The sequence below is a fragment of the Cupressus sempervirens genome, chromosome 1 (genome assembly GCF_028749045.1).
Source record: "Cupressus sempervirens isolate cs-2001-9-10 chromosome 1, ASM2874904v1, whole genome shotgun sequence".
In the NCBI taxonomy this organism is placed as follows: Eukaryota; Viridiplantae; Streptophyta; class Pinopsida; order Cupressales; family Cupressaceae; genus Cupressus; species Cupressus sempervirens.
The window spans coordinates 515211378-515220711 of NC_143118.1; positions in this window are offsets into that span (position 1 = coordinate 515211378).

Sequence of the window (9334 nt, forward strand, 5' to 3'; positions counted from 1 at the left end):
ACTCAAATAAATGAATTTTTGTGAATACTTAGGTAAGATACCTAAAACACCAAATATTGATGAGATTATTTTTTTCTTATTTTTATTAAATATTTATTTTAATTATTTTTTTATTAACTATGAAGTTCACTTTTTAAACCTTTGGTGTACAATCACTATGATTTGATGGAAATTTCATATTTCTATTTTTTTTCTAAATCTTTAAAAAAAGTGTAAGTGGATTGGTGACATATACCTTATTTTCTAAAAAATTTGAAAAATTAAAAATGTAATGCCCCTTTTTTAGCATTCATAGCATGATGTTGTCGTTAGCCTATTTCCCCACGGTCCCGTAGGCTAAACAAGACATTAAAGGGACTTAGAGGCCATTTGGCCTAGATAGTTTCAGTTGCAGGTCTTCCTGAGGGGTTTTGAGACAACTTTGGGCATACTTACTATTTATAGTAAGTCATCTTGGACATGGTTGGACATCCAGGGGCAACGGTATGTCGATGGTAATTGTTTAAAATCGACAAGAAGACTTGTTTATCACTGATAAGATTTGTTATGCATTGATAAAGCTATTTTATAAAGTTAAATTTAAATATTTAACTTTATTAATGCATAGACTATAGTTTGTGGGAAATATTTAAATTAAAGAGTCCCCTTTATTTTATAACACATTGGAGACATAAGTTACATAAAGGGAGTTATGTTTTATCCCACATTGAGAAAACGAAGGATGGAGCTCTTGTGAGAACACTATAAAAGAAATAGAAGAGCTTCTTTTAAACATGTTTGGAAATATCAAAGAAATTGGGAAATTTTCTGGAGGTTATGTCTCAATAGTTTGAAGGACGAAATCTCTTCAAGCTGGAAATCTTGACGTCATTGAAAGATATGGTTTTGAGATTTAACATAGTAGCAATCTGGAAAAACAAATACGAAAAAGCAAGCTGAAAAAGCGGAACCGAAAAAGCAGGCTGAAAAAACGGGTACGAAAAAGCAGAACCGAAAAAGCAGGCCGAAAAAGCAGTTCAAAAAAAGCAAAGCAGAAGGGGCAACATTGAAGGAAATTATTACAGCCATCTACAACCAGGTTCTTTTGTTAGTATTGCTTTTTAGGGTGTTATAAGTTTTGAGGTGTAAGTGTGCATTATACCAGCATTATCATTTTGTAATCCATGCAAATGCCAAAGTCTTGGCCATATTTCATGAGCATTGTATTTTTTCATTGCAATTAAGAAGCTAATAGTTTCTGGTGTCATTTATGCAATTTAATATCATTATTTATCAGCTAATTAGTTTGCATACCAATTGTTTGTAAAAATGTCAGATGGCTGTAGGTGTTCATTTCTCATGCTTAGATCATATATATGCACTGAATATTGTCAAAATTAGTAGCACACTCATGTTAGGTCATTGTGTAGTCCATTATAGTCTTCTAGCACAAGATTCTCATTGATGCAAATTGAAGAAAAAGTCATTTGAAGCTAGCTGAAATATTATATAAGTCATACGTCCCTTGCATGTGAATTGTTTGATGAAATTCCTTGAGCTTTCATCAGCATTTTTTGAGGGTAGATTTGAGGAGGGTTATTACAGTGGTATCAGAGCTTGCTTGCAAAGTGTTTGACAAAATGTCAAACAACTGAAGTATAAATATTTTTGGTGTTTGAAGAAGTTGTTTATCGTACTGGTAAAGAAATCAACGCATACAGACCATAGAATAGAATAGCAAAATTATATTCGCAATAGTAGATGAATGATGATTTACAATGATCCCAGACGGGATATAAATACTATCGCCAAACCTTCCCGAAGGAGTCCGTCGGCCACAAATATTCTATCCGTTACAAACTATTCACCGACGACGTCGGCTACAGAATACAGAAACACCGCCGGACCGTCAGCTACAGAATACAGAAACATCGCTGGACCGTCAGCTACAGAATACAGAAACACCGCCGAACCGTCGGCTACAGAATAAAAAATACCGCCAGACCGTTGGCTACAGAATACAAAATACCGTTGGAACCATCCAATCGGCTAACACCATCCTCCCCAAAAAGAAAAGTCGTCTCCGGACGACAATTACAAAATATCTGAGACAAATTAACAAACAAAATATATCATCAGAGTGACTATAACAAGAAAAATCTGCTTCTGTCACATCGCTTCACTTCATCCCGTGCCTATAGCCTCTGCTAACACAATACTGTCTCCTGAAGCTGACCTTGATAGCCACCTGTGTTGCTTTCTCTGCTTCCAACATTGGGTCCACTAAGCTAAGTGTCGCTGTACTGCCTCCAACTGGATGATTAGCTCCTCCCGAGCTCTCTACGCATCCACCAAGACAGTCTCCCGGCCAACACCTACTCTCAGTGCCTCGGTACACAAACGGTCCATGCCTGCAGCAACTTCAACTCTTCTCAACTGGTCAGACTCCCACGACTGATATCTGCAACGACTGGGGGTCTAGGGGGGAACGCCCCCGGCGGGGTCGAGGGGCAGCGCCCCGAGTGCGCTCCCTGTCGTAGTACAGGGTGGGGTCAAGGGGCAGCGCCCCTCGCCGCCAAGACCAAATTAGCACTTTGCAACCCACACAGAAATACATGAAACACACCATTTTTGTCATTATCTGCCGATTCTGCACTCTTTCTGGCAATCACAGATGCGTCCCCTTCCCTTTGGCATCATCTGTCACTCATTCTGAACAACTTGATTCTGTCGTCGTTTTTTTTTTTTTTTTTTTTTTTTTTTTACTGCTTCTTTTAGAATCCACCACAAATCCCTCTGCACACAGAAATTCTTCTCCTTCTGGCAGAACAAGCACTCTTTTTTATGTCTCTGTTTTCCCGCGAAAGTCTGGCTGGAGGAGGGAATGGAGTCTGGCGGGAATGTTTTTTTACCCACGGCTTTGTTTTTGGCGGAGGAGAAACTCTGACTGGCGGAGTTGAATCTTTTAATTTAACCCGCGTCCTTTCCGTGACCTTACTTTTCTTACCCGCGGCCTATCTTTCCTTACTCGCGACCTTTCTTCTCCTACCCGCGGCCTGGTGGAGGAACAATTATTTTATACCCGCGGACAGGTTGTTGCCCGCGGGGCTTATCGTGCAGGAAAGTTCTCGCTGTCATTGAATCCTCCCTCGTCGTCAGTACAACACTCTCTGGCGGTGACGTCTTCCAAAGGTACCCCAGGTACCCCTGTTAGCCGACTGGATGGTTTCGACAGTATTTTGTATTCTGTAGTCGACGGTCTGGCAGTGTTTTTGTATTCTGTAGCTGATGGTCCGGCGGTATTTGTATTCTGTAGCCGACGGTCTGGCGGTGTTTTTGTATTCTGTATCCAACGGTCCGACAGTGTTTCTGTATTCTGTAGCCGACGATCCGGCGGTGTTTCTGTATTCTGTAGCCGACAGTCCGGTGGTGTTTTTGTATTCTGTAGCCGACGGTTCGACGATATTTTGTATTCTGTAGCCGACGGTCCGACGGTGTTTCTGTATTCTGTAGCCGACGGTCCGGCGGTGTTTTTGTATTCTGTAGCTGATGTCGTCGGTGAATAGTTTGTAGCAGATAGAATATTTGTGACCGACGGACTCCTTCGGGAAGGTTCGGCGGTAGTATTTATATCCTGTCTGGGATCATTGTAAATCATCATTCATCTACTATACGAATATAATTCTGCTGTTTGTGTTCATTGTCTGTATGCGTTCATTTTCTTTACCTGTACGGTAAACATTTGGCGCCGTTGCCTTATGAATCCGGAAGGTGGGAGGAATGAAGATTAATACCAAATCAGCTTAACAAGGATCGAAATAAGGCCAAGGGAAAATATGGAATCCGTACTGCGCAAGAGAATTTAATTTTGACACAGCAAGCCGAACACCAACGAAGATTTCAGAAGATTGCCGACGGAAATTGAAGCGTAGAGGAATTGTTGGAGAAGACTCGACAGCGGGTGGAATTGGTGGAAGAAGCACAGGAGGAGTTCTTGAATTTGTGTTCGTCGAGGGGTTAAAATTCAGACGGAAGAGCATCAACTCACACGGCTCGCAGTGCCGAGGGAGCACGAGCGTGGAGTGACCTCTTCGTCCGAGATAGACTTCCGCGGGAAACAACTTCAGAAGATCCTTCTTCTTCACTAAGGTTCGCAGCTGTCGAGACCTCTGGTGTGGGAGAGCAGTCCATCGGTGTGGAAGTGCAGACCGCCGATGTGGAAGTGCAAACCTCCGGTGTGGGAGACCAGTCCGCCGGTGTGGGAGTACGGACCGTCGGTGTGGGAGTGCAGACCGCCGGTGTGGGAGTGCAGACCATCGGTGTGGGAGTGAAGAGCGCCAGTGTTGCAGGACTGAGCAACACCTATTTACAGAAACCAATTGTGATGGCGAGACCAAAAGAGAAACTGTCGAAGTTCAATGGCGATGGTACGACCGATCCCATTCGACATTGCAAAACATGTGAAACGATCTGGAGGGCAAATGACATAATTGATGAAGACGACTGGATGAGACAATTTTCGGCAACCCTACGGGGTGTGGCGATTGATTGGTTTTCAGATACGGATCCACAGAAGCTAAATAGCTGGGATAACATTAAAAAGGAGTTCTTGGCGGAATTTAAACTCTTGCGGGATGATAATGAAATCGTAGCAGAGATTTTCAATACGAAACAGGAGAAGCACGAAACTGTTCGCGTCTACGCCAGGAGATTAAAAGACTTAATAAACAAAATGGAAAGCAAGCCGGTGGACGGATTGCAGAAAAGATGGTTCGTGGACGGCCTATGATCGAAATTGCGGAGGAAAATGAAAATTGTCCCACCGTCATCATATGTGGATGCGTATAACAGAGCACTGGACCTTGAAAGTGAACAAAAGACAAAGAAGAAGAAAAATAGCTCCTCTGATTCTGATGACGACGAGTCTGTTGGAGATGATAGCAGCGACGACGAAGGTAGTAGCAAAAAGGTTCGTGCCTTACAGAAGGATATGGTTCAAATGATGAAGGAGTTTAAAAATATGCAAAAAGAGCCAAAAGGTAGTGAACTGTGGTGCACGGAATGTAAGACCGACGGTCATACTAAGGGATCGTGTCCGAAGAACCAATTCTGTGACATCTGTCAGATCATGGGCCATTCAACAAAGGACTGTCCCTTTAACATGAAGACAAGAGGATCTCCGTAGGTGCTTCTTACGTAGCAGGCTTCCTCGTCGGGCAGTAACGGAAATGCAAACATTGATGGTGCCACATCCGGAGGGTATAGGAATAATAGCAGAGGGCAAAATAACAACAATGTAAACAATAACAATAATAATGGAAGCCGAAGTCGAACCCAATATGATGCAAACAGACGACCGATCGTTCAATGCCAAACATGTAATTTGTGGGGTCATTGTGCGTGGGATTGTACAGCGGCAAACACACCGAAATTATTATGCAGATGGTGCGGACCCGACGATCATGAAGATTCCAAGTGTCCAAAGGCTGGAGTAAACTTGATCACTGTTGGCTCGAATGTAGAGGAAGTTTTGGCAATTACACGGAGGCAAGCAGAGGAAAAGAGAAAAGTGGGGGAAGCGCAGGCAGACATTGCAAAGGCATCGTCGGCGGGGACATCTCAGTTGAAGGATATCACCGACACCTTGGCAAGGAACTTCGCAGAACAAAACATTGTACGACAGATCTTACAAACACAGATACCGGTCAAGATAAGTGACCTCCTCACAATGCCCTAGTTACGGATGACCATTCTGAATCATACACTGTTTTCGAAAGCACCAGAGGACACAGGAAGGGATAGTAGGGAAGTGATGACAACAGACCCAATGCTGCTGGCACTCACATTCGGGCGGCATTCGGCGGTCGTCGAAATGGGGATTTTGGAAAATGTTTTGACAGACACAATTGTTGACGGAGGGTCCGGCGTGAATGTGTTGCTGGAGGATATTTGGAAGAAGTTGGGAAAGCCGACATTGTGGCCACCTGCATTTCAGTTGTTCACGACAGATCAACATGGAATCAAACTGTTGGGAATTCTGAAAGCGCAATCGGTAACAATTGGTACGCAACCATTTTTATTGGATTTTGTGGTCATTCCATTAAAAAGAAAAGGCTGTGATGCTATTCTGGGACGGGATTGGTTGGTGCAAGCAAAAGTAAAACATGATTGGAAACGCAATACCCTATCAATGGAGCACAGAGGCAAAAGATTTATAATTGATCTGCACATGCAAATGGTTGGCGAGGAGGCAGCATTGTTAGATTCTGACAGTGAAGGCGATAGTGATGATGAAGGAAATAGGAGAATGGAACCGGATGAAGGAGTATTGAGACTTGACGGAGGATCGAATGACGACGACCTGGACTCGGTGAATGGCCTTTACCACTGGCAGATAGAAGACTACAAACTCTTTTCGAGTTGCAATATGCTAAGGGTCGACGAAGATGAGAAAAAGGAAGAAAACGAATGTTCGGAGGAATGTAGGGAAGTGGAAGAAGGAAAAGCTGCCATGGCTGAAGCTGAGGGGAAGAATATACAGTCTGAACACAGAAAAACAAAAGATCCCACTGTTCGGTATATGGCGAACGGACCGCGCGGAAAGAAAAGGTTACACCGCAGTACAAAATTGGTGGAAGGGTGCCGACAGCAAGGAAATAAGCTAGATGCGCGACGACTGCAGGCACAGTGGGCGACAGATGAAACACAGAACAGATATAAGGCGCGGCATGACAAACTCAGTAGGTTTTAGCTGGGGTAGTTGGTACTCAAGTATGATGGCCGTAATAAAATCAAGTCAGGCAAATTCAAAGTGCGATGGGTTGGACCATTGGATGGACAGGAGATAGCTCAGTCAGTTAACGGATCCAAGTTGAAACCATATCGTGCAAAAAAGTTCTCGCCATCATTGAATCCTCCCTCGTCGTCAGTACAACACTCTCTGGCGGCGACGTTGTCCAAAGGTACCCCAGGTACCCCTGTTATTTGATGTATTCAAATTTTATTTAATAAAAAAAAATAAAAATAAATAAAAATAAATAAATAAAAAAAATTGAGGACCCCGTGGACAGAAAGGCCCCGCGGGCAACAGTCTGTCTGCGGGTGTTACAAACAAAGCCCCGCGGGCAACTGACGGCTCGCGGGTGAAGAAGACAAGGCCCGCGGACTACAGCCTGTCCGCGGGCGACTAAGGAAAGACCCGCGGACAACCTGCCCGCAGGTTAATATAAGCCCCACGGGCGACAACCTGTCCGCGGGTATAAAACAATTGTTCCTCCACCAGGCCGCGGGTAGGAGAAGAAAGGCCGTGAGTAGGAGAAGAAAGGCCGTGGGTAAGGAAAGATAGGCCGTGGGTAAGAAAAGTAAGGCCGCAGAAAGGACGCGGGTTAAATTAAAAGATTCAGCTTCGCCAGTTAGAGTTTCTCCTCCACTAAAAACAAGGCCGTGGGTAAAAAACATTCCCGCCAGACTCCATTCCCTCCTCCAGCCAGACTTCCGCGGAGAAACAGAGACATAAAGAAGAGTGCTTGTTCTGCTAGAAGGAGAAGAATTTCTGTGTGCAGAGGGATTTGTGGTGGATTGTAGAGGAAGCAGTATTTAATAAAAAAATATTAAAAAAAAAAAAAAAAAAACAATAGAATCAAGTTGTTCAGAATGAGTGACAGATGATGCCAAAGGGAAGGGGACGCATCCGTGGTTGCCAGAAAGAGTGCAGAATTGGCAGATAATGACAGAAATGGTGTGTTCAGTGCATTTTTGTGTGGGTTGCGAAGTGTTAATTTGGTCTTGGCGGCGAGGGGCGCTGCCCCCTGGACCCCCAGTTGTTGCGAATATCAGTCGTGGGAGTTTGACCAGTTGAGAAGAGTTGAAGTTGCTGCAGGCATGGACCGTTTGTGTACCGAGGCATTGGGAATAGGTGTTAGCTGGGAGACTGTCTTGGTGGATGCGTAGAGAGCTCGGGAGGAGCTGATCATCCAGTTGGAGGCAGTGCAGCAACACTTGGCTCAGGGTACCAAGGAATTGAAAACATAGAAAGTAGCACAGGTGGCTATCAGGGTCAGCTTCAAGAGACAGTATTGTGTTAGCAGAGGCTATAGGCACGGGACGAAGTGAAGCGATGTGACAGAAGCAGATTTTTCTTGTAGTCACTTTGATGATATATTTTGTTTGTTAATTTGTCTCAGATATTTTGTAATTGTCATCCAGAGACGACTTTTCTTTTTGGGGGGGATGGTGTTAGCCGATTGGATGGTTCCGGCGGTATTTTGTATTCTGTAGTCGACGGTCCGGCGGTGTTTTTGTATTCTGTAGCCGATGGTCTGGCAGTATTTTGTATTCTGTAGCCGACGGTTCGGCGGTGTTTTTATATTCTGTAGTTGACGGTCTGGCGGTATTTTTGTATTCTGTAGCCGATGGTCCGGCGGTGTTTCTGTATTTTGTAGTCGACGGTTCGGCAGTGTTTCTGTATTTTGTAGCCGACGGTCTGGCGGTATTTTGTATTCTGTAGCTGACGGTCCGACGATGTTTCTGTATTTTGTAGCCGACGGTCCGGCGGTGTTTTTGTATTCTGTAGCCGACGGTCCAGCGATGTTTCTGTATTCTGTAGCCGACGATCCGACAGTGTTTCTGTATTCTGTAGCCGACGTCGTCGGTGAATAGTTTGTAGCGGATAGAATATTTGTGATTGACGGACTCCTTCGGGAACGTTCGGCGATAGTATTTATATCCTGTCTGGGATCATTGTAAATCATCATTCATCTACTATGCGAATATAATTCTGCTGTTCGTGTTCATTGTCTGTATGCGTTCATTTTTTTTACCTGTACGGTAAACAGAAGTTATAACCTATTGGGGTTATTACAGTGGTATCAAAGCTTGCTTGCAAAGTGTTTGACAAAATGTCAAACAATTGAAGTATAAAGATTTTTGGTGTTTGAAGAAGTTATAACCTATTGGGGTTATTACAGTGGTATCAGAGCGGTTTCCTACCATCCTGTGGAGGTCTTATTGGGAATTTGGATTAGCCAGATAGAGAGAAAAATGTTTGACAAAATGAATGCGAGTCCAGATCAGGGAAAGGAAAGATTCTTATAGTTATTAGACACTTTAGCACAGGGACAACGATCAACAGAGCAGAGAGCACAGGAACAGAGTCAGAGATTGGAGCTTATGATGCAGATGATGGCTCGTCAAATGGGGTTGAATGCTAACGTAGGTGGAGGAAATAATCAGAATGGTAATAATCAGAATGGTAACAATCAGAATGGGAATAATCAGAATGAGACACATAATGGAGGTGAACAAGTTGGGAACAATTTTGGTCATGCACCCCAGCAATCTAGGACAGTGAGTTCGA